The sequence below is a fragment of the Panthera onca genome, chromosome B1, assembly GCF_046562875.1.
Source record: "Panthera onca isolate mPanOnc1 chromosome B1, mPanOnc1 haplotype 2, whole genome shotgun sequence".
NCBI lineage: Eukaryota > Metazoa > Chordata > Mammalia > Carnivora > Felidae > Panthera > Panthera onca.
In genome coordinates, this window is record NC_138342.1 from 191466964 (window position 1) to 191491879 (window position 24916).

The window sequence follows — 24916 nt, forward strand, 5'->3', positions numbered from 1 at the left end:
AAAAATGTAAGAGAGTATTCCTTCCATGCTTTGGGCATTTCCGCTACATGTTTCGTGGTTTGGGGTGAACTACCACAAAGATTCCCCTGGCAGTTGCAAAACGATGGCAAAATCTATGAAGCCACTAAAAAAGGATATTCCAAGATTCACGTGAGAGGCTCGACTCTGGGGTGTCATCGCCCCGCCGTCTCAGTGCAGAAGCGGGGTTTGGGGTTTGGTGCCTCTTCCCTCAGTTACAGCATGGGCACTGAAGGCCCTAAGAGTGGCTTAAAAAAAGGTACTGTGAAGCTGTCTGCCCTTTTATTTCCGTGCAAAGCTGCACCTGCCCAAAGACACTGTGTTTTACAACCTGTTGTCTTGCTGTGTCTGTGGAGAAACACCTTTACAAAGCATCTACACTAACTTTGGTGATCTTTACTAAGGGAACGGTGGACTACCCGGGTCAATGAATGCATGCATGCGCTTAAGGAACTGCTTTCACGCCTGCTGTGGCCCCAGCCCAAGGACCGAGTGGCTGAGGAAGTTACTTGGGGTGCATTTTAGTTTCTATTCGGCTTTTTGCATCTACAGCAATGAGATTAAAAACTTAAGGGAGTGCGTAACAGCCGTGTAAACGGTTCCTAAAAGTCTCAGAGCTCCCGAGGGAAAGTTGGTTTTCTGAGTAGAGGAAGACATCTGTTTACTCTGCTACCTGAAGAGCAGGCGCCTCTAGACCTCAGCAGATCACGTGACTCCAGACAGCCCACTAGAGAGGCAGGCATGAGACGGGACACCTAAGAAGAACCTGCCGGTATGTGCAATCACAGAGGCAGCCACAAATTGAAAGACGGAGTTTGGCTTCCTAACCCTCAATCTGTGCCACGTGACAAGCGGCTGTCGGTCAAATAAAAGGATATTTATAAAGTAGCTTCTCAAGCCTCAGCAACCTCCTGAATACAAGGTACAATCTCAGCCCTAATGGGTCTTGCAACATAGGGATGGGGTTCCTAAAATATGAAATAAATTTTGACCTTACTGCTCCACTGAATTCTACTAGTTTCTAAGAAACAAAATGAGCGACCAAAGAGTCTCCCCGAAGGAAACGGGAGTGGGAGATAGGACCTGAAGAACAGTGAGATTCAAAGCCGTGGCTTCTCAACCCTGACTCTGTGTTAGAAACACCCGGCAGGCTTTTGAGAGTTAATGATTATGGCCGAGTCATAATTCCTGAGATTCTGAGTTAATTCGGGTGGGCTGAAATCCTGGCATTGGTACCTTCTGAGAACCCCCTAGGTGATTCTGAGGTGTAGCTGTGGTTGAAAAGTCCTGAATAAACAAAGGGTAGACGGGGATACTCTGTTTCCCCAAATGAGAACGCACGGAATGGTAAATAATAGAATGGCATAGCATTCCCGTTCAAGGTGGTGAGAAGCTTTTGGAGAGAAAGAGAATACAGAGACTCTAGAATCAGTAGTCTGAAGTCAGGTTTTAGCATCCTGGGTCTTTCATTCACTTGTTTAGTCAACTAACTGGTATTTATAAAGGAGTGTGTATGAGGTACAACGCACATTACTGATAAAACAAAGGAGAGCGAAGCCCAACACGGTCCCCAGCTTTGTGGGCTTCACAATGAAGTGTAAAAGGAAGACATAAAAGGGGTCTTGTGTTACGTACTGTTTTCAACAAGGAATGATGTGATCCTTCCGCACGCTTAAAAAATCACCCTGGCTGTGATGCAGAGATTGAACTGGAGAGAGGTCCAGATCGAATGCCAGTGGATCAATTAGAAAGCTAATGCGGGAGTCCAGTCCAAATGTCACGGGAACTTGGATTAGCACGGCAGTGGTGGAGACAAAAAATGTATATGGTTTCAAGGGGGGATTCAGAAAGTTAAAAAAAAAAAAAAAAAGTAAACGAGGCATTGTGGTTAACAGGACACAGGGTATGGGGTAAAGGAAATGGTCAAGGATGCAGTCATGATTTCATCAATGGATAGTCATGTCATTGACTGAGTCTTAACCCAGCGGGGAAGGCTGAGGCTTTCAGGGAAAGACCACAAGTTCAGGTCACATGTTAGTGGGAGGAGCACTGCAGACATCCAACAGCGTATGTCAGGAAGTTCAATATACGTAGGAGAACCACAGGGATCTGCTGACCCGGGACAGTTCATACCACTTGTCCTGGCACCCTGCCATTCAGTGCCCCCTTCCACTCCGCAAGTATCGCCATTTGGATGACCGATCATACGCCTGCCCCCGCCCCCACCCGCACCATGAGGAGAGGTTTAGAGTGGAGTATCCTTGGAACCGCCTGCCTGCAGGTGATACTTGAAGCCATGGGAATCAATGACATCACAGGGCTTGGGAGACAGTGGACGCAATGAGGACAGTAGGAAGTCTAAGGGCTAGTTTCTGAGGAACTCCAGTACTTGCAGGTGAACTAGAAAAAGACAAGACACCGTGAAGTGTCTTGACAACACGGTGAGGAGAGACTGGCTAAGATGCGGGAGGCGTCTTCTTCTCGGGGGATGCTGCTGAGGTCAAAGGGCAAGGATGACCGGAAGTCCACACTGGGTAATGGCTCCTTATTTTAGCCCAGTCTACGTTTTGTCCCATTTTGAAAACGGGTGCTTCACCTCCATGATCTTAAATTCCTTCCTATTCCTGGAACACTTTAATGCTAGTAGACTAGATGACAGTGCAGAATGATTTAAGTAGATGGAAAAATACTAAAATATAGGAGCGAGAGAGAGAGAGAGAGAGAGAGGGAGAGGGAGAGAGATGAACAATTCTGTTGAGAGAATCAAAAACAGTTTCACAGAGAAAGGCAGAAAGGGGAAAACTTGTCTGGTGCATGGGGAAATAGCCAACAAATCAACAAAAGTACACTGTGCGTGAGAAACCCCACTGGGGGGTGGGCTTCGCAGGGTCTTGGCCAGACCCTGAAGAATACACCCCGACTACCACGCTGAGGAGTTTGGGCTTCACCCTCCAGATAAAGAGGAGCCACTGTGAGTTCATGAGCACGGTGACATGACCGGATCAGGTTATTAGGAAGACTATTCCCCGAGGGCAATCTAGAAAAATGGATCAAAGAGAGGAGAGACGGGTGGCAGGAAGCCCAGTTGGAAGACATCATTCGTAATGAAGATGAGAGATGATGAGAGCCCAAATTAGGAAACTGGCAGCGAGGACGGAAAGGAGCGCTGGGTACTGACACTCAGCACAGGGAGAAATCAGCAGGATCTGATGAGAGATCAGAGGTGAGCAGGGAGCCGTGGGGCCGTCTTAAAGATGGCTCTTAAACTTCTAGCCTGTGTGATCAAAGAGGATGATGATGTGGATACAGAAGGGGGTAGCTGTGGTCCTCAAGCCCGAGAGAGGAGCCACCACGAATACTGTCCTGGAAATGATGAAGATGGGGCATGATGGAACTGTCCTCACCCCACACGGTCCTCTCTCTTCCCTGAGTTTCTGTGGGCTGTGACACGTGGCGTTCCGTCTTGAGATTTGATCCTAGCTCCATGCTGTTAGAAGCCCTGTCTAATTAGTGCATGTTTCTTTGGGGCTCCTGCCATATACATCTTCTTTCTTTTTGCACCTCTTTCTCACTGAGCCTGAACCAATGTTAGACTCCTAACAGATGCTTAGTAAGCAATAATGTAATAAGGACGTCCGAGCTAAAAAAGAACACAAACAGCTACCTTCCATTACAGTCAACTAACATTTCAGACAAACGGTTACGATTTGCTTTTCAGCAAAAAATTAAGAAATCCACAGGCGAACTCATACGCCGGTGGAGACGTTTTTTATATTTTTTCATATATTTTTTAAAGAGACAAACAAGATACATCCAAATGCTAAGTAATTCTGTTAAACGGAAATATTTTTTTTTCTATAGTCAAATTTGTTTTGTAATTATTTCTACTTCACGTATCAGTATATTGTCGATGTATGTTTTAAATTTGGGCACCAAATTTCTGTGAAAGTTTCCTGGGCGTTATAATTTATATGAGAGTAATTTTATAAATATATAATGGATATATGCGATTTATATATTTATATAGACATATTATTTAGATAATTATTATTCTGTAACACAGAATATACGTTTTACACGCATATGTAATTCCAACAGTGATGTGGGAAGAAAGTGACTGTTTCGTTTCATCTTAAAAACATGAACCGGAATATACTTAAAATGCTGACCCCGTCAAAGCAGTTTTTTTTTTTCCCCAGAAAATATCCCAGTTATCTGACATCCTTAGGGAATGTGTCTTCGAATAAATTTTAGGGATGAATCTTATGCTCCTTGAAATGTCAAAAAATCTTCACCCTTTTCACGTGAACGTTTGTAAAATATCACACACGCTTTGCCCTCTTTTGTTTAAGTGACTCTGGCGGCACGATGAGCGTTCACCACTCTAATCAGGGCTGTTGTGAATGCCGCCTGAAGGACAAGCCATCGCACGCTGTCACTGTCCTGGCCGCCCACAGCCCAAACCTGAACCGCGTATTTCGACGTCTCCTCCCCTTGAACTTACCACTTCGAACCGGCAACTCGGCAGGTCCCAGAATCAGTGTTGTTAAGGATTATTCGTTAATTAAGAGAAATATCCCAGGTGACAGACAGCCCAAGTCAAGACAAGAAGGTCTGTGACAGCTTTTCGTTATCCTTACCCAATTTAGAGAGCTGAGGTTGCAGCAGCGTGACTGCTGGACGAGCGGGCGTTACTCTTGACGCACACACATCCACACGCGCGCACACACACACACACATCCTCGCGCACTGCACACCTGACACTCCAGAATCCCTCTCCACGCCTCAGCCCGAGCCATCTTCACATCCACCCCACAGGTGGGCACGTGAGCACCCCCGTATTTGAAGATTAAAGTAACCAAGCGGCATAGTGGCACCTGACCTTGGTCTCCAAATTTGACTCCAAAAATCTCCATGAAGCCGCCATAGCGAACATGACGTTCGCTACAGGTGCCGGCGACAACCACACCAGTGACCGCAGCCGCCACCACCACCGTGCGGGGTCTGCCGTGTTCAGGGCATGGTACCACGCTCTTGACAACAGCAACGTCTCCAGCCATTAGTCCCAATCCTGTTGCTCAGATGAGGAAATGAGGCTCAGAGACGGGCTGGCTTCACCCAAGGTCACACAGCAAATAAATGACAGGAATGGGCTTTGAGCAAGTAGGTTTCAGAGCCCAACTCACTCAGCACTAGACAATGAGATAACAGTGTGCCAAGGGAATTTAAGTGTTCTTTCTATTCAATTAATGTAATGAGTATGACCTAATCCAATATGTCATGTTTAACTTTGGATTTTCCTTTTATATAGGATTTAGTATCTGGATTCAGGGAATATTCAAATGCTAGCAGAAAAATGTATTAGCTATAGCTTGCTGTTGGAGTGCCCCCAAATTACGGGTGTAATAAGTTATCAAGCGCCTGGTATATGCACTCCCTGGTGGGCAGAAGAGGGGGATACGGAGTGAGGGATCTGAAGTATCTGAGCGAAGGTCAAGGTCGAAAGGCCGGGTTATAACCACTACTGTCACTTAACCCTTTCCTGACTTGGCACGAATAGTACTTCTTGAAGGCGTGCTGGCAACCTGCGTTTCTGTTTTAAAGCAGGGAACAGTGTACTACAAACTGCAAACATTTTTTTTTTTTCCCTCCAAAATGGGTAGAAGACGATGACATTTAAGATAATCCACAATCTGGGCCCCAGCTCTCTCTCCAAGCTCATCACAGATTTTTCCACGGGGGATCCTCTGCTCGGTTCCTGCTGCTCACCCACGATCTCCAAAAGGCATAACGCAGATCTCGGCATCTATATCACAGGTTGCAAACTGGTGGCCCAACTGCCAAACCCAGCCTACATACGTGTTTTGTTTTCTCTGTGTGTTTTGTGCGTTGCCTTTTTTTTTTTTTTTTTTAAATGAGCCAACATTTAAAAATCTCGAGATTTCACATAATTCATATTCTGGCATTTCTTAAAAACTCTTGCAGTCTGGTAACACCGTTTCACCCCCACGTGGCAAGAGCCAGTCTAGAGGTGTGATGTGGTGTTTTCTTTCAGAGGAAGCGTGCGTCCCTGGGTGCTCGGCTCCCATCACCCCGCATCTCCAGCTCCAAGGCTACGTCAACACCATTTATTATCCAACTTGCTCTGCTGTTTTTCTCATGGTAAGGAAACATTTCTCTGTGTCTCTTTCCAAAGTGGAAAAACGAAAAGACAAAGAGAACTACATATTTTAGGAAATACGAAAGAATATACATCTACCCAGGAGGTACAACGCGGTATGTAACTAACCCGGCCGATTTCAGGTACCTATGTCACCTGCCTCCATTGTTGTTACCTGCTCACAAATTTGCCGGGTGTGCTGGGGTTGATTTCTGTTGCTCACGCGGTCTCCCTGTCTTGGAATCCTCTTACCTCCCCATGTCAACTGTTTGGGTTTGTTTGTTTGTTTGCTTGTTTGTTTTTCCAGCGATCGATAGTCTACACCCATATCTTCTGTCCTCACTGAAAGGCTGACCACTTTTTGTGGGAACTACCTATTTAACATGAATCGTAGGCAAGCTTAAAATAACAAAATAAACACTTTTAGAGTCTCCGTGGTCCTGGGGGATGACCTGAGCCCAGAGAACACAAGCCTTTGGTAGAAAGGAGCTATTCTGTAGTGAGGACATTTGACATTGACATGGAGTGCGGGAAGACTTCATTCCCACATCAATTATTTACCGATGGACTCCTCAGGGCCAGGCACTGTGCTAGAAGCTGGCAGTACTGAGAACAGGAGAGAAGGGGATCTGTCTTCACAGCGCTTTTGTGGGTAAGCTTGCGACAAACATTTGGCCAAGTTCTTCCACAGGGAAGGCGGCAAATGGCCAACCTTTGTTCTTCCCAGGTCCCTGGCTCTTCGTGCCCCACCTTGTCGGGCATCTGTGGCCACGTCTGTGTGGAGAAGTAGAAGGCCTATGTTCTGGTTCACTTCGCTATCTGTCTTTTTAAACATTTGCGAGCCCCGGGGCACTTCTGTTGTCCGTCAGTAGCTACCGCCTCGTGTCCTTTCCAACATCCATAGAGTTTCAAGGCTCTGCTAATGTCTGTAGGCTGCAGGAAAGCTGCATGCTGGAAGCCTTAGATTCTCTACTCTCTGCAGTTCTCTGGCATTTCAAAGATCCATGGGCTATTAGAGTACAATCTGACCAAAGCAGTAATTCCTCCAAAACCTTTTTCAGCTTTCTTAATAACCTTAATGACTGTCGGTTATCTTTTAGGTCATGCCTCAACTAGAAGCGAAAACTTCCTGGGGGTCTGAGATCACGTCTGATTTCTTCTCACCTTCTCCAGGACAGTCCCTTGGACACAGAACACTGACAAAACACTTGGGGTTTCATTTAAACATACTGGGGGAGGAAAAATGCCCATGGAAGTGAGGCACCCATTAAAAATAAAGATAGGATTTCAAATCAGGGCAGAGCTTTTACCACATTGAGACAGCCCCGTAACTTTTATTGGTTCAACGGCAGTCACTCACTATTAATTTCTAATGTATTAAATGTAAAACGGGAAAGACTGCAAGTTTTGACTGGTAAGTAGTACATTTCTTCCCCTGAATAATTCTCAAAAGCTTTCCTGAAACTAAGGCACTTTTCCTATTTTGGCTTTACATTCTGAATACCCTTCCCCACAATGAATATGCTTACATGAAAAGGAGCAGAAAAATCGTGGACTGTACATAGGTCTATCTTTTCCAACCGAAGCCCGATTTACCCCACCCCTCATCACACCTTCCTTGTACTCCAAAGAGTTTTTTGTTTTTAATGTTTATTTATTTTTGTGAGAGAGAGAGAGAGAGAGAGAGAGAGCGGAAAAGGGGCAGAGAGAGAGAGAGAGGAATACACAGAATCTGAAGCAGGCTCCAGCCTCTGAGCTGTCAGCACAGAGCCCAACGTGGGGCTCGAACTCACAAACTGAGATCATGACCTGAGCCGAAGTGGGCCACTTTAACTGACTGAGCCACCCAGGTGCCCCTCCACCCCCACCAAAGAATTTTCATCAGGCAACAGATATCCTCTAGAATCGCAAATGAAAGGAAAACAAAAATTGTGTTCATATGCAACATCTTTGACAATCTGCTAAAAGTAGCAAGTATTGAACTCAATTTTCTATGCTTTTCTAACCACAGAAAGTTCCTTTACTTATTCCTGGAGATAGCCAATCCCATTGCCCACAGAGATGGAAAAATTCCAATAGTGTAAGAGAGAAATATTATAAATAATGAAGGCAGGTTATCCTTAAAAGTTGACACATTTAACATGTCTTAACACTTCCTTATATATAGCTAGTTTCCAATTTTGTTCTATAAATAATATTCATGCAAGTAAATACGTTGAATTTTCTCCAGAAAGCACTCTAATTTCTGCAGGGTTATATCACTGTACATTTGTTAAGTGCCCATATGACATCAATCATTCTCCAACTGGGCACATGCAAACAAATGTAAGAGATTAATACATCTCTCTCTACAATGTCATATTTTAATGGGTTTTTGAGAAGTGAAAAAAAAAAAACCTATCATACTTGGTTTAGTTTAAATTATGACCTTCACTGTCGAAACATGACCTGCAGAAGTGTGGAAACCACTCAACTCAGTGGTACTGAACCCCATAAAAATGTACTTGTTGTAGAGAAATTATTAAATTTTTAGTAATTTTTATTGCTTGCCATCACTGAAGCCAAAGTTGTTGTGTTTTCATTTTTGCAATTCTTCCTCACAATGCTTGACATAATGATTTGAAAACTAATAGAAACACCCAGGGACCTGTGATTGCCTGTCCTGCTGCCCTTTCATCTTCCTTTACAAGCATATAAAGGAAGTGAGGTGCACAAAACACATGTATTTGTAATTACATTTGCAAAAAAAAAAAAAAAAAAATCCTCCAACAGCTGTGGACACAGCAAAGATTAGTATCTGGTAGTGGCTTGGAATAATGATGAAGGAGATTGCCAGGGTTCAGCTACAAAGCTGATGAAAGATGGGATGAAAACCCTGCTCTTCAAAATCCTTAATCTGTATTACTTTTACACGTGAAATTAAAACACACATATTTTAAGAATTTAAAATAAGCAACATGATGAACTAATGGTTTTCAATCATGCAGTGTAATTAAGCCCTGTGTTTTCGTAGTAATAATCAATTGGAAATACGGACTGATGTCTACATAAAATATTTTAAGGTCTTAATTAAATTCTTCTAAAACATCTTATAAGGTACTTGAAACTTAGCTACATCCAGTAGTTTCCAGGTAGTACTGTTGATTTTTTAATCTCATGTTTATACCAATTATAAAAGCCTAGAATCTTTGATGAAGGTTTACACAATCAATTGTTATATTAAAGTGATCATTAAAAAAGCAGTATTTTAAAATAGCTTTTCAAAATATATTCAATATAATGATTAAGAATAAAACCAATCTTTTCGACTCATGTATCTTCCACAACAGATATATCTATTTATGCATGTATAAAAGTTTAAGGGGATAATAACTCAGAACTGTCATCTTCTGAAATTTATACACTATGATTCAATGAATAAGCATACAAAAACTAGAATGATTTAAATTGTAAAAAAAAATGCACCTACTTCCAGACTTTGCAATTTTTATAATAAACTTTGCTGCTCTTTTTAAACTTTTAAAAGCTAATGTGCTCAGAAATAAGAATTCATTTATTAAGGAAATTAATTGCCTATCATAAATTATGCTTTTTAATGAAGCATCACTGTGTTTTATAGTTAAAATGTCTCAATTAACCAATATTTGATATTTGATGTTTTAATAGATGACTTGACCATTCAATTTTTAATATATTTCTTTTACTAAAAAAAAAAAACTCCCTAGAACATGACACATTTTTATCATACTCTTAATGCTTTGCAAGAAATTATTCATTCTAAATGGGAATATAATAACATAACAGAATATCCATTCTTTTTTTAAGAATCTATGATAAAACCATGCTACAATATGCTCACTTTTTGCATACACGTTCACAGAAAATTAACTAATAATATGTGAAGGCCTCATTTTTATATGTTATTATTTCTGTCTCAAGTTGCTTTGAATATTACTAACACGGGAAAAGCTTACAAGGAACTTCAATCAGGCCACAGACCCTGCAGACTTTTCTGTGTAGACAAACCACTTAAATGACTGAGTACCCCACGATAATCAATTCACTTGTCATCTGGCATAAATGTAAAAGCGTCCTTCCAAACTTTTCAGGCTTCCTTGTTTTGTATCAAATTATTAACCTCTGGATCTTAGGAGTTGGATCTTTTCATGCCCAAAATTTATATTGAGACTAAAATTCTACATAAATATTCGATATAGGAAAGGAAGCAATGAACTTTTTCAAGGAAATGAAATGATGGCCAAGCCAGTCCAATGCTCCTTGATAAAACTATTGTGTAACAGATTCTGGGATCACAGATTTAGGGGAGAATGCATAATCCTTCATCAAAGAGTGGCAGCTTAGCCACAAAGCTTCCTATTCCTGATGGGATATTCTTTTAAAAGTAATAACGAGGACTTAAAAACTATGTAACACTCTTCTACCAAAATTAGCCATTTATACCAACGCTTCTTAATCCTAAAGGAACCAGAACCTCACCCAGAAAGCCTTAAGATGCTTTCCTTTGGGGGAAAAAAAATACATAATGTGTACTAATAATTTACATCTATTCCTAAATCAAATGCTACTGTTCCAGACTTAAATTAAGTGATAATACTGGAAGGTACATTAAAAAAAAAAGAAAGAAAGAAAAAGAAAAGGTAAAAACAAAATAACAAAAAAAAATTAGAGTCCCTAGAAGGCTTACATTAATAACAATTTCCAAGACTGAGAACTCCTAATACTTTGCTTTCTTGAACATTTAAGATTTTTAACGTGCATTATAGCCTTTTCAAAGCTCAAGTGGTAATTATACAACCAATTCATATACCTTATGTCACATTTAAATGAAATACGTGATACATTAATGATTTGTGTTAAGTAATTCAGAATTACCCTGTGCTGATGGCTTAATATGAAACTCGCCAAACTTGATATGTTAAAATTCCTATCTGAAGTACAATACAGTTTTAAAAGCTACTTTCATCAGATGATGTGAGCCGAATCAACTGATGGCATCTCTTAAAACAAGCACTAGGTCGTCTCCTTCAGATCTCTCCTTTGTCAAAATCTCAGAACACACCTGCACAGTGGAGATGAAGGATGTTATTGGAAAGAGCAGATTTTATACAAAACTTGAGGTAGAGATTAGACTTCTGCCATGGCTATGAGGGCTGACCCAACTTGCTAAACACAGTACTTCAATGAAATGCAAGATAATATGATTTTATTGAGAATACTTTAAACCAGAAAACGAATAAATGATGCATCTTAAAATACAGCTATCATTTTACAAATGCATTCATGCTGTGTGAGTTAAGCAAAAGAGTATTAGTATCTCATTCATCTTACAGTTTTGTAATAAATAAAATTTGGGTTATCTGTGTGGATAATGCATACATATATATTAATAACTAGTCTCCCAGTATCTGGAGTATATAAAATGGGATAGTTATTACAGCATTTTATGGTTTCTAAGAGCACCAGACCTAATCATCGTAATTCCTATTAGGTTCTTTAAAAACTTATATTGGAGTCGGTTTATGTTTTGATTACTAATCTATTTAGATTTCTTAATTATGGATGATAGAGCATAATATCCATTTAAACAAAGAACGTGAAGTTCTGATTAGTGGAACCACGTAAAAAAAAAAAAAGCCGTAAGTGTAAATAATTTAAATTATTGACGTCTAATTATTTACATTATCGGTAAACCAATATTTGAATTTGAAAATATAAAATACAGACTTCTGTGGAACACTGCATTTTTAACTACAATGTATTGTGCTTCAAATCCTGTATGAGTCATCTAAAAAATAAGCTTAATTTTTAAATTCTATCCTTTGCAATGATTTATTTTCCTTTAAAGGTGAAACACTATACATATACTATACCACCTAGCACCATACAAATGAAAACATAATATTAAAAATCCTATCACAATCAAAACACAAGATAGAAAACATTTAAAAAGTTTTCTTTTCTGCCACACATATAATTTTAAAATCAGTAACAAAGAAAAAAATCCTATAGGCAAATCAACTTAACAACTGAGGGCTGTTTATTGTTTATAAAATTTTTTGAAATACCACGTTCTCATTCAGAGACTGTATACTCTAGGGCAAAAGTAACCAGTAAGGGAGAATTTTGTTTCATTTAATTTTTCAATCACAGGAACCGTAGAATAGGCTGTTTCTATTTGGCAAGAAAAAGTTATAAGGGAGCATCAAAATTACTCTGAAAGTGAGGATTTAATTCTGGTTTGACAGGCACACATTACCTACAAGGAAGAGCTTTAACTTTTGTTTAAATTGAAATTTAAGTGGTTGAATATGCTCACGGCCTCATTAAAAAAAAGAGTGGTGGAAAATTAAGATCGAAATATCAACTTAGAAATATATTACAGACAGAAAATGTCTGTTCTGTTTTAATTCGAGTGATAATACCCTAGCAAAAGTTGCCTTCAACCTTCACCCCTTTCTGAACCCAAATTCACTGACAGCTTTGTAAAGTAACAAACATCTTTTTTTTTTTTTGCTGGAAGGTATGATTATTTTCAGGAACTTTCTAATTCTCTAGAAATGTTTCTTAAAGAGAACATGAAGAAGATTAATATTTCAGTTAATTTGATTGTGTCAGGTTATTCTCCAACTATTATTGATGCTATCATAAAATTCAACAATAGTTCTGTAAGAAGAATCCCTTATTTTTGTGACAATCCTGAGACAAAATATGGTTATTACTAACGCTCTCATTCCTGTTTTATATTATAGTGAATCACTCTTCTATATTTATTTAAATTCCTAGATTAGTTATTATTTGCAGCATTTTTGCCTACAGTTATGATTCTCATCTTATCATGACATAAAGTTTAAGTGAGAAAGTTTACATTTTAAATAGTCATTTCATTTTTGCTTATAGGTATAGAAAAACGTAAAACACTGTTCAAGATGTTTTTTTGTTGTTCTTCAGAGGAAAAAAAAAGTTGGATTTGTTCTTCAAAAACTATAGGTCTGACAGCTTTCTTTAGCTGGAAGTTATTACAAATTCTGAAAGAAATAAAATTTACAGCTGTCTTCTGGCTTTCATAATTATTTTAAATGACAAGCCCTGTGCCAGCTTTTTTTTTTTAAGAGCTATTTAAAAAGGACCAGTCCCTTGCCAAGTTTTCCCACCTACATGTTGACAAATTTCAAAATCTCTGATAAAGGTATTAGCACAGATGTCACATTTTAAAGGAGCCCTTGGTAGACAGAATAAACAAGTATCCTTTTCAACAGGATAACTTTTATATTACCCAAATATACATATCCCAATATTACCGTATGTGTAAGTGCTTCATGCAAACCCACAAAAATACTTTATGCATTTCTCATAAATTAATTTCAGTCCTGTCTTATCACTCTCTGCATAACATACCTTCCAAGGTGCAGTCCAAGCATATTAGCTGCCCTAAGGTACCACTGTAGCACAGAAGCCAAATGCTGGACACAACAGGGATGCTAGAACTTCCTGGGGGAAGAAAGACCTCTCTTTGGAAACGCCCCTGTTAGCAGAAAGACTCCTCACTTCATCGCAATGATAGTGACTCCACAATTCTAATCGTGCACTATTCGTTGAGCTTAACTGAACTCAAGATGAAAGAATCCACTCTCATAAAAGAATATCTTTTTTTTTGTTTTTCTGGATAAAGCAGGGACCACAAATTCACATCACCCTACTATTCAGACTGAAGGCAGATGGTCACTACTGAGCTGTTATTTCTTTCTAAATTGTGGCAATCCGAAGAGGAATTATCACAAGATTCTAAGTGTAACTAATAATCGAAGAGATGACAGAATGACTAAAATATATTGATTATGAGCTTCATCTTCGGAGAGAAGTGACCTTGTAAAGTACCTCCTAAATGACCATTTTAAGTGATCAGAGTGTTTGTTTTTAAGTCTCTATATAAATTTGAGAATTATAAAATTGTAATTTGGTGTTCAGTCCCATAGAAACAAATAGAGTGGTTAATAGATTTCCTTTCCTCTGACAATATGAAGAACCATATACAATATTTGGAATTTCTTCGGTTAATTTTTAAACAATAGTGATGTTCACATTCTTGGATCTAAAATGCAAATACTGAAAAGTGAAGTTAATTTTCCCTTGTACTTACCCCATCAACTTGCAATGACCAAATCTGCCCTTTATAGATCGTTTTTTCTGTCAAACACACTGCTACACACAGAAAATGCTCAAAGGACGGTCACTCTTTATAAAAGATATCCATATTCTCTCCTCTTCCTCTTCTTCACTTCTCCCGCCCCCCTCGTTCTCTCCGTATCTCCTTTTGGTTTTAAGGCAGAGACCCACTACACCCAGTTATAAAATAGCTGCTTATTATTAAGTAATATGACCCCGCCCCAGGGCAAACCAAGTCACATCATCCCCACTCCTCCCCAGCTTCTGGAATTGAAGTAAAAAGTATTCTCCAATTCTGGAAAATACTTGATCAACAAACAGCATCCCACAATTACTTTCACATAATTGAACATGAAACTACAGGTGTGACTATATGCACTTGTTTTTCCCAAGACACTTCATTTTCAAAAGGGACAATCTCTTTTCTGTATGTTCCAGGGTAAGCCAGAGATGACGACAGATGTGGGGGAAATGATTTTTAAAACTGCCATATCTCTGTAAGGGATCATCAACTCCTTACGTTACAGGAAAGAATATAACCGTAGTTTGGTAATGTGATACACTACACTCCACGTACGCTCCTGAAACATTCAAGCCATCTATTACCTCCTTCAAGTCTTGGAACTCAGTTAAGACTGCCACCTATCACAAACTTGTTTACAAAGTCAGTGCTACCCCAGTGCTAGCTTTTTTCTAAGACTGCAAGAGTGGCAACAGGCCAGTAAAATCTCCTTTTTATTATCACTTCATCATCATCATCACCATGATTATATGATACGGTTTCATATGACTTGTGAGTACATTCTGTGATATTGACATTAATTTGTTCGGTGACTCATTCAAAGTAGAAAGAAGAAGGTTTCAGTAGATGACCCTCTTTTACAGGAATTCTACATAGCTGTTCTAACAAACTACGGTTACCTGAGTTATTTAATCAAAACCATAAAAAGAAATCACCATTGTTTCCAATGAAGGATTGCTTGTATAGTTTTGGCGTTTGAAACATCTATACATCTTAGAGCATGTTTCTGCATTTTGAAGGTTTATATTCCAATGGGTGGCTAAAATGATGCTTTGAAAATGGCATTTTAAGCACATTATTTTAGCATTTCAAACTCTTTTATGTGAATGTTTTTAACTGGAAAAACACTAATTCAATGTAAATAATCTATCATTACAGTGAAAAAAATTAAAATATAATAAACATATTTCCCACCAAGTCTTTTTTTTTTCCTGAAGGCAGAAAGCAATGCCACTGTGGGAACGTTATATTCCCTATAAAGCAGTCATGATGTCTTTATTTAAAAATCCTAGAGACTATGGCTATATTAGAATACTCATCTATATTACTCTTACATTCTATGCTTTTAATATTTTATTTTATTGAGACTGCAAGCGTGTATCGCAGTAAACAATGTAATATGGACCAAAGGCCAAGAGAATCTTAACGTGGCCTTTCAAAAGAGAAGAAAAAGCTGATGAGGTTAAGACCAGACGCAAGTAAGATACAAATGAAAATATTACAGTAGGGACCATAATATCCGCCGAGTTTCCAGGTTTCCAAAGAGGATAAAGAACTACCTCCACATGCATTACCTTTCGTGTCAGGGTAATACCCTACCCACCACCTTATGAAATAATGTTACAAACACACGTGCAAGATGTACATCTAGAATTCTAAGAATTCCTCGAAAAACTCAATTAGAACACTGATACAAACCAAAAAGGAAATAACCTCGTTGTAAAATGTTTACCGTTTGTAATTCCTAAAGACCACAAAGCCCTTTGATGAGCAAGAAAATACACCTGAGGCATATTGTAGCTAGGGGGAAAAAGGCTATCTTAGTCAAATACGTAATAATGAATTGTTTCCTCATGCTTTATATAATTCTTAGAGAAAGTTCAAGTTCTGTCCCCAAAAGGATGTTTTAATTATAGGAAGCAATATTTTAAAACTCATACAAGCCATCACACTTATTTGGAAACAAATGACTTTTCAAGATGTAGAAGTATTACTATCAATCACCGACAAGTTAATTCTACATAATAAGGCAGGTTTGGATGCAAACTGACCCACCATGGAATGCTGTATCTGAAATTGATTACAACAGCACTCAAAATGAATGCAGCCCTCTAAACCACTTCTTTGCTCAGAAACATTAATCTCAATTAGAAGGAGAGCTTCATAATGGTAATGCTTGGTATAAAAAAGTATGAAATAAATCAGTTTTTATAAGACACAATAATTAATCAGTTTTGAAACTTATAACTTTTTTTTTTTTAGCACAAAATGTCCATCAGGATTCTTAAAACAGCTGCTATGTCTAAAATAAGGGTTTTGAATGTGGTCTGAAAGCAGCTTACATGACATAATTTTAAAGACTTAGTTATTAAAACTTTTAAGTGGCATTCCATTATTATGCTCTCTTTTCAGTACACTTCTTAATTTTGAATGGGTGTTAAACTCTTCTCCAGACTACCATTCCACTTTATAACACAAATATGAACACTGGCTTTAGCTGAAAATTCAAAGGGATGTCTAATTGGGTGTGGATCAAACTTTGATAGCAAATTACTATATCCTTTGCTGATATTTTCAATCGAAGTAAAGGAAGTGTGTTCTGAAAGTCAAAATAGACATTTGACTATCAAATAAAACACTGCATAGATAAGCATTGTGTCACTGAACGTGCCTAACAGGTTTCTACAGCACATCTTAAGGAAAAGGGCAGACAATTCATTAAAACTGCTGAAAACACTGATTCACGCAAGTAAAATACCTTGATGACGTTCCTCAGCCGCCCAGAAATAAAAAAAAAAAAAAAAAAAAATTAAAGGGATAAATAAAGCTTAATAGAAAGAAGGTAACGTATTTACCACAAGGATCAATACTGATAAACAAATAAAGCTGTCTTTACGGTGCTTTTATATTAAACTAGGGCTATCTTCAGGACTTACTTCCCAGTACTATTGTAGGCAGGGCAGACTTGAGCATTTCCAAACATGCTTTCACAGCTGTTCCAAAAACATCGTTCTTTGTACATCACGCTCAAAGTTGATCAAGTATTTCTGATAGGTCATCCTACTCCCAACGATAGCCATACGCTTTTGCCTGGTTTCTTAGTTGCTTGACTCTTTACAAAGAAAATAATTTTAACTCTTGGCTTTCAGAAGCAAAGCTAAGAACGAGTAGCCTGAACTTGCTAACTGGATTATTATTGTTCAGCTAGGTTTTCTTTCCGAATAAATTTAAAACTTTTCACTCTATTTAGGTGCTTTCTTCTATTCACAGATAAGCATCCTTATCTTCTTTGTCTTCCCCCTAATAAAGCAGGTTCTCTTTTCTATCCAAAAGACTCATGACACGCCTACAAGATCATAGTAAGAAAAGCCTCTATAATTTACCTAAAACATTTCTTCCTAGAAAATAAACCCAGCCGTGCAAAGTGGTTCAAGGTGGGGGGGGGGGGGGGGACAGTCAGAATTCTACTATAATTTTATCTGCTTTATTTTACGTAATTAAGAAATCTTCATTAGGGTTGATATTCCCTGTCTCTGAGTTGCTGACATTGATGCTATTGGCACAGGATACTAATAAATTCTTCAAATATATGAACCCTGGGATTGTGATTAGTATATATAAATACATTTCATAAAAATTGGGTAGTATATGTAAAAATATACCTGTCTTACTTAAAGGAATTACTTTCCCTCATAATAGATATTCTTTTTTAAACTGTCTACAAGAAAATATATGTACCACTAGCAAAAAACAGTACCTTTGAGTAAAGAGGAATAGTCAAATGCAAATAAGAAGAAAGGCAAATTGTTCGGGAAAATGCAACAGGAAGAGAGGGACAGTAGAATCCTAAAATACAAAATAACTAAACTCATTATAAACTCCTATCTTTGAAGAATTTAGGAGTAATTTGTGAATGCCATGACATTTTAAAGTGAGATTAGCAAGTCTTATTACTGAACTAACCTCTCACTCTTAGAGCAAGAATTAAATATTTGCTCTGCATTTAGAATCACAAATCGAAAGTTTCACGGCTCTTGCAAGAATTTCCTATGTTAAGAAACAAAAGCTAGAAGCTTTAGATAATTCAGAACGTACTCAGGAGTACACAAAGTAAGGTGGTGGGTGTATTTGTAAATTTTTTGTTTCAACTGAAATATTAAAATCTAGAATGAATTCTAATTATGCAGTTGCTCTTAATTCTAAACTCTGTTCCTGATATACTAGACAGACCACAGATACCTTTCCAGGTAGGCAACTGGGTGGAGAAGGGTACACAGCGTATTTTAACCAAATTCACTGAAGGAATCAAAGCCCAAGTTGTGTTCTGTTGCAATACTACCTTTTGGGGGTACTCCTCCAAGCTTTCCAAAGATGCCAGTCCTACCTTGTTTTTTTGTTTTCCTTTTGACAACAGAAAGGAAAGGTAATGCGTGAACATATTTCTATTTCTACTGAGAAGACCACCCAGTGGATTCTGCCAGAGCCTACAAATGTGTGACAAATACATTGTCAGAAGATAAGAAGTAAGAGCACGATGAAGGGACAGTGCTGCTCTCCGGAATCCCAGCTGTCTGGGGCCCTGGAAAAAGTGCCTGGACAGCTCTCACCCTTTCACCTCCATTGCACTTACCCAAAAGTACCCGGAAACTTTTCTCTAGCTTTAAATTATAAGGACTACAGAAAACAAATGTACCTGCTGTATGATGAGGTAGAATTACCTGTGACCCTTTCTCCTCGATAAGCATTAGTAGCAGGTTACCGTCACAACTATTTTAAAGGTGAGGCAGTAAGAATGGAATCCAAAATGCATTAATAAGGTGTTCGGCAGAGATCAGACACAACCCACCTCAATCTAAAATATCTGACGCTCCTTCTAACTGGTTGCAAAACACGATACAGCCTGCGATCGTGCGATACAGCCTGCATTTTTTAAATGCCCAGTTCAGGCTATTTGTTTGTTTCCAGCCCCATCCAGAGTTTCCGGATGAAGTTTCAGTCGACAGCTAGCACTCCCCACGCCACCCCAGCCCCTCGTTTCCGTCCTTCTTTCCTTCCCAACTTGGCTCCCCGGTAGTTGGAGAAGCCTCCTTTCCACTTCCCCGGAAACTGGTGACATTTTCAGGGCTTCCCGCTCGCTGGAGGCCCCCCCAAGGATCTTCTCAGATACCTTCTCGGAGGACGCGCCACAGAACTGGGGATCACCCCGACCAGAGCAAGACTCCCTGCCCCCACGGAGCGCCCAGCCTCTGGGCTGCCTTTCTCGGGGAGCCCGCGAGCCCGGGGCTCCCCGGACCCGGAGCGCCGTGCCCAGCTCCTCCGGCGACACGCACCGGCGAAGTTCCCACCTGAGCAGGCAGCCGGAGGTGTCAGACGCGAGGGAGGGGCGGGGACGGGGAGCCCGGGCGCGGGGAGGCCAGACCCGGGGGCGACCGCGCGCGGAGGAGATGCTCCCGGGCCACCCGGACTGGCCAACCTGCTGCCGCCTCCCAGAGCCGCGCGGGGAAACGCGCCGCGCTCCGCGCCGGCTGCCGCCCGCCCGCCCTCCCGCTCCCGGCGCCGCGGCCCGGGCACTAGGACCCCAGAAAGGAAGGAGGGCGCGCCGGCGGCGGCGCCGCACTTACCGCGCTCGGCTCGCCCGCGCCGCCGGCTCGCTCCCCGGCCGCAGCCGCCGCGTCCACCCGAGCAGCGCGCACACACAGCACTTGGCCAAATTCAAAGGAGCCGGGCGCGGGGGAGGGGGCCCCGCCGAGGGAGCGGAGCGTGGGAGCTGGGGGAGGGGGGCCGGGAGGGGGAGAGGACAGCAAGTGTTACAACTTCCTTCCCTGCCCACCGCCCGGCCGCGGCGGGCGAGGGACGCGGCGAGGGGAGGGCAGCGCGCGCCGGAGCGCCAATGAGTTCACTTTCTTTTCCTCCCCCGCGCTCTCCCCCTCTCCCTTCCCGCCGGCCCCCTGGAAGCCTCCGGCTCGGCCGGAGAGGCCGGGCCGGAGTTTTCGGTTTTCGGCGGGGGGAGCCGGAGGACGGCTGGCGGCGAGGGAGGAGGAAGAGGGAGCGGGAAAGGTGAGGAGGCGAGCGGGGCGCGGTGCCAGGGAGCGGCATCCAGGACCTTAATTGTGCGACGGGGGGACGCGCCGGGCCGAGTGTGCCCGAGACCAGGCGCGTACACGTGTCCGTGTGTGTGCGTGTGCGTGTGTGTGTGTGTGTGTGTGTGTGTATGTGTGTGTGCGCGCGCGGGTGTGTGTGCCAGAGGAGGCGAGCCTACCATGCGCTTCCCCCGGTGCAGATCGCGGGAGAGCCCAATCACGGGGCGAGCTGGACCGGGCTGTGATCATTTATAATCCTGGACTCCTCCGCTCCGCCACTTGTCAAGATGACAGGTACTTTATTTCTTCTTCTTCTTAATTCAAAAAAAAAAAAAAAGAGATTCCCCGTTTACTGCCTTTTTCTGTCAAATGGGATTTGCCGGACTGAACCACGTTCGCCGCCCCTCCCTTCTCCCCTCCTCCAGGCCGCGTCGGGTACGGGAAAGCTCCGAGGCTCCCATGCTGTGACCAATCAGTGCCTCTACTACTCTTGCCGTGATTTAGGGGTCATCCATGAATAACACTTCACGCTGATGAATGGCTCTTGCAGGCTTTCGGCTCTGATGAGGGGTCTGCCCGCCGCTGATTGCAAACAGTAATGAACTCCCAGCGCCATTTGAAATTCACACGCACCTACAAAGTGCGGGGGTTTGTGCGTGCGGGGGTGGGGGGGGGGGCGGAGGGGTCTGTCCTTTTCTTCTCCCGGCCACGCGCGCGCGCGCGCGCGCACGGGGAGCGGGGTCGGGGAGGGGGGAAGGGGCGGGTAATTGCTTTGGACCGAAGTGGAAACACTTCTGTGTGTAATCAAACCTCTAACCTTCTTAGAAAACTACTTTTCTTGATCTTTCATAGGGTGGGCATTTCAGGTCAGCTGAGTCACCCGAGGAGGTAGGAGTGCAAGACACTGCCGGGAAGATGGATTCCGAGGCAGAAGGGTGTAATTAAGGATTTCCACTCCCGGTAGGCGGCCCGTCCTTTACAAGAGGATCTGAAAATGACCTGCGCCTTCCCCTCCAGACTGTCCTCTCGTCCCAGACTGAAAAGCGCAAATGACCTTCGCACGCGAGAAGGGGTTATACACGAGCCCCAACTCGGCACCGGCGGCGGAGAACAAGTGTCCGCCCTGTGGTTCAAGCAGCAAGACCGCCCCAACAAGCGCGCGCTGGCCGGTGGGGACGGATTCTGGAGTCCTCCAAAGGCTCCACGCCCCGCATTCTCCGACGCCGCCCCCCTCCCCAGTTCTCCCCTGCTTCCACTCTGTGTGATGTGGGAGGAAAATAAAAGTTTACTGCTCTCCAGGAGACACTGTCACTTTGTACTCCCTTAAGTTCCCTGCAACACCCTCGCTCCCGGCTCCCCAGCCCCAGTCTCCCGGGCGTAAAGGAAGCCCACCGAGGCGGACCTAAGTTCCGGCTGTTCCGGAGTTTCGAAACACCCAATCCTCGACTTTCGAAGAGCTGCTTTCTGGCTCTCCGTCCTTCTGGAACCTGTTCCGCACCCGCCTGCAGCCGCGCTGGGGCGCGCGCGCTTGGGGAGGATGAGCGCGCCTGGCTCCTCTGGGGGCATCCTACCACTCCTCCAGGGTGTGGCTGAGAATTAGTGTCCCAGGCCTCAATGGGCCGCTGGCAAAGCTGACCCAGGAAGCCTGGCAGAGGAACCTAGTGAGCTCCGAGCCTTCTCATTCCATCTTCCACTTTCAACTTCAGAGCAGAGGACTGCAACGACCTGCACCTAACCAGACTCGCGCTTGAAGGAAATAACACGCACATTTGTAACTACGTGCAGACCAAAAAACAGAGTAAGCACTCTGAAAACAAGAGTAATGCGCCCCCCCCCCCCCCCCCCCCCCCGCCAGGAAAGCCTGAGGCTTCATGATAGAGTTTCTCCAAAGTTTTGGGTAGAACTGACAAGGAGAATCCCTGAACTTGAATTAGTGTGCCCAGTGCTTCTGAGTTCCCGAAGTTGCTAAATGACCAAACGCACCTAAAAGTAATGTAATGCGTGATCAGCACGGCCCCACTCCCGGGGCGCACAAGCACATACACGCGGCAGGGATCTAGAGTCAGCCTAGAGTGGATCAGTCTCTTTCCTGCCTTGTGTGTTTCACACTTGAAAAAAAACAAGGCGGGGAGGGGGGTGGGGAGGGGAGGATGGGAATGAATGATTATTACCCTCTCATTGTAGCCATTCTCCTTTTCTTAAGAAAACTTTCGAATTGTGAAGATCTGCCCCAGATAACTACTTAAAGTTTGCATCCCTGATGTAATAGTAAGGAGACTGGTAGGGTGTTTCATAAATCACATTTGTGGCCCAGTTCCCACAAAAACATTTCAAGTGTTCGAAACTTTCCAAAGTGTCCATGTAACCCTCCCCCTAGCTCTTTTGTACTTTACTATCCAGGAATACACACACACACACACACACACACACACACACACACACACACACGGAAGTAAGACACCTCAGAAAGAGGCCAGAACAAAACCAAATTGCTGGTAGGAGGTGAGGTCGGGGAGCGGCGTGTTCCTTCTTTTCAGCTCTTTTCTCTTTTCAGCCCTTATTATAGCTAAAGCTGGTAATGAGCATAGGAAACAATAGAACTCATAAAATTTAGAAATGGTAATAAATCTTGAAGCTTGTCTCTAGCCCAGCTCCCTGTTACATGATATTCAAAGTTTTTCAGTATGTGACGCCGAGCATTCCCACTAATTGCCCACGATACAGACAAAATACTCTAGAATTCATTCGCACAGCCCCGTGCACTCTATGCTAAGCATCACTGGTGGACAAAACGCGCAGGCTTCCTCCGCGACCGTTGCGTGTGTGAGACGAAGCCCGAAATCCAGGCAGTTCATGTGTGTTAAGTTTGAGGCTTCGCGGGCTTTTTTGCCCCCCTCACTAACAAAGAAGTTCCATCATCGGAGGTCGTTAGGAAAAGCTGATGTTGCACACTGCCCAACTATACCGCTCGCTTTCTCCTCCAAATGCATCCTTGGAAAGCGGAGAGGCAGCTTGCTACGTGACCATCAGGCTTTTTGCCTCGCTGAGCTGCTGTCATGGGAGGGCGGGGGTGGTGGGTAGATCACGCAGTGCCCTGGGCTGCAATAAAAAAACCCCGAGCGGGAGAAGAAATGCAAGACGTGGCTGTCTGTTTTGCAAGCCTCTGGCCGCTCACAGCAAACTCTGCCGGGCGCGGCTGGTGACTTTGCCGCCTTAACGCGGCCGGTCGCGTCCGGGATAATGGGGCCTGAGCCGTGGCATCGCCCTCCCGTGGGGTCCCCTTGTCACAAGGATACGCAGCTCACCGAAAGAAAAAACAAAAAAAAAGGTTGCGGAGCTCCCTTTGCAGCCCCCCCCCCCCCCCACCCCTGGAAAAGCCTGCCTGCGGCCCTTGCATACCTTTCCACTATGCTGGCCAGGAAGAGAAAGGGCCGACCCCCTTTGGATCTGCTGCTCCACAACTCCCCACCTCAGTTGAGGGTCACCCACTTGAAGGCGGTACTTATCCATTTTAGCAGCGTCACGTGGGCCTTCCCTGGAGCCTGATGTTTTGGGGGGCTGGGGGCCATCAGTTTTTTCCCTCCGGTTCCTAAGGGTCCAGCCTGGAGCTGCAGAGGCTGGGTGGCAGCTGTCCCCCGCCCTCCCGTGGGGCCACTTCCTCTTCTGACATGCGGGGCTTTCAGGCGTGCAGAGGGGGGGAGCACCGGGTCAGGCAGGTGTGACGTTCTCCGTTCTGTTCTCCGCGGAGCCTCTTGGGCAACCGCTCACTTCATAGCCACTCTTTGCGATTACTACATTTGCTCCAGGGAACTGAGGCTAGATGGCCCGACCGTGGGCTCAAATCGGACTGGACTTCTCCCACCCGAGGGGCTCAAGGCACTGATAAGGAAGGGAGGCAAGGGCTGAGGGAGCCATAGTTTAGACACTTAGACCTTCCTGCTGACCCTTTGAAAAGATCAGGAAAGCCAGTAATCTATATACTTCCAAAGGAGGTTGTGCCTCAGCTGAGAACAATACGTGATGAGCTTAAAACCCAGGCTGAAAGCTGGCTGTCAGGAGGAAAGCAGGAGTCCTGGGCACTGGGAGCAGGGTGGTTAAACAAATCACTTTGCACGACGAAAACAATGAATCTGGGACAATTTACAGCACTAGAACTTAAGTTGTACGCGGAAGTCTCTCAAGTAGCTCCAGAGTTATTATCAGGTGTTTGTTGTTTCTTCCCCTGCGAAAACAAGTAACTTATTTCCCTGAGCCGTTCCACTGAGGGAAACCATAAAACACACATTCTGATTTGATCACTGACCAAGTCACAAAATTAAACGACTGTTGGTGGTAGAAAATACACTTTCAGTACCTGAATTGGAGCCAGATAGGCCTCTCCCGATGTGCATGTACCCGGGAACTGGTGATGGGACAAACCACCCTTTAAACGGGACCATCCTTTACCAGCAC

The 24916-nt window shown here is 43.0% G+C and overlaps 1 protein-coding gene and 1 long non-coding RNA gene across 15 annotated transcripts in view; one reads left to right on the forward strand and one right to left on the reverse strand.

Moving 5' to 3' along the window:
* Positions 1-20123, reverse strand: part of TENM3 (teneurin transmembrane protein 3) — a 613263-nt gene extending 593140 nt beyond the window's left edge. For all 14 annotated transcript variants that reach the window (XM_060652873.3, XM_060652872.3, XM_060652870.3 and 11 more), the window contains exon 1: positions 20006-20123. The gene's annotated coding sequence lies outside the window, so the exon portion shown is untranslated. The remainder of the gene's footprint in view (positions 1-20005) is intronic.
* A 183-nt stretch (positions 20124-20306) lies between these two features.
* On the forward strand, positions 20307-21771 carry LOC132691503 (uncharacterized). The gene is made up of 4 exons (XR_009615824.3): positions 20307-20441; positions 20665-20758; positions 20890-21112; positions 21317-21771. It is a non-coding gene; the product is annotated as an uncharacterized LOC132691503 (long non-coding RNA).
* The last annotated feature ends 3145 nt before the right edge of the window (positions 21772-24916 follow it).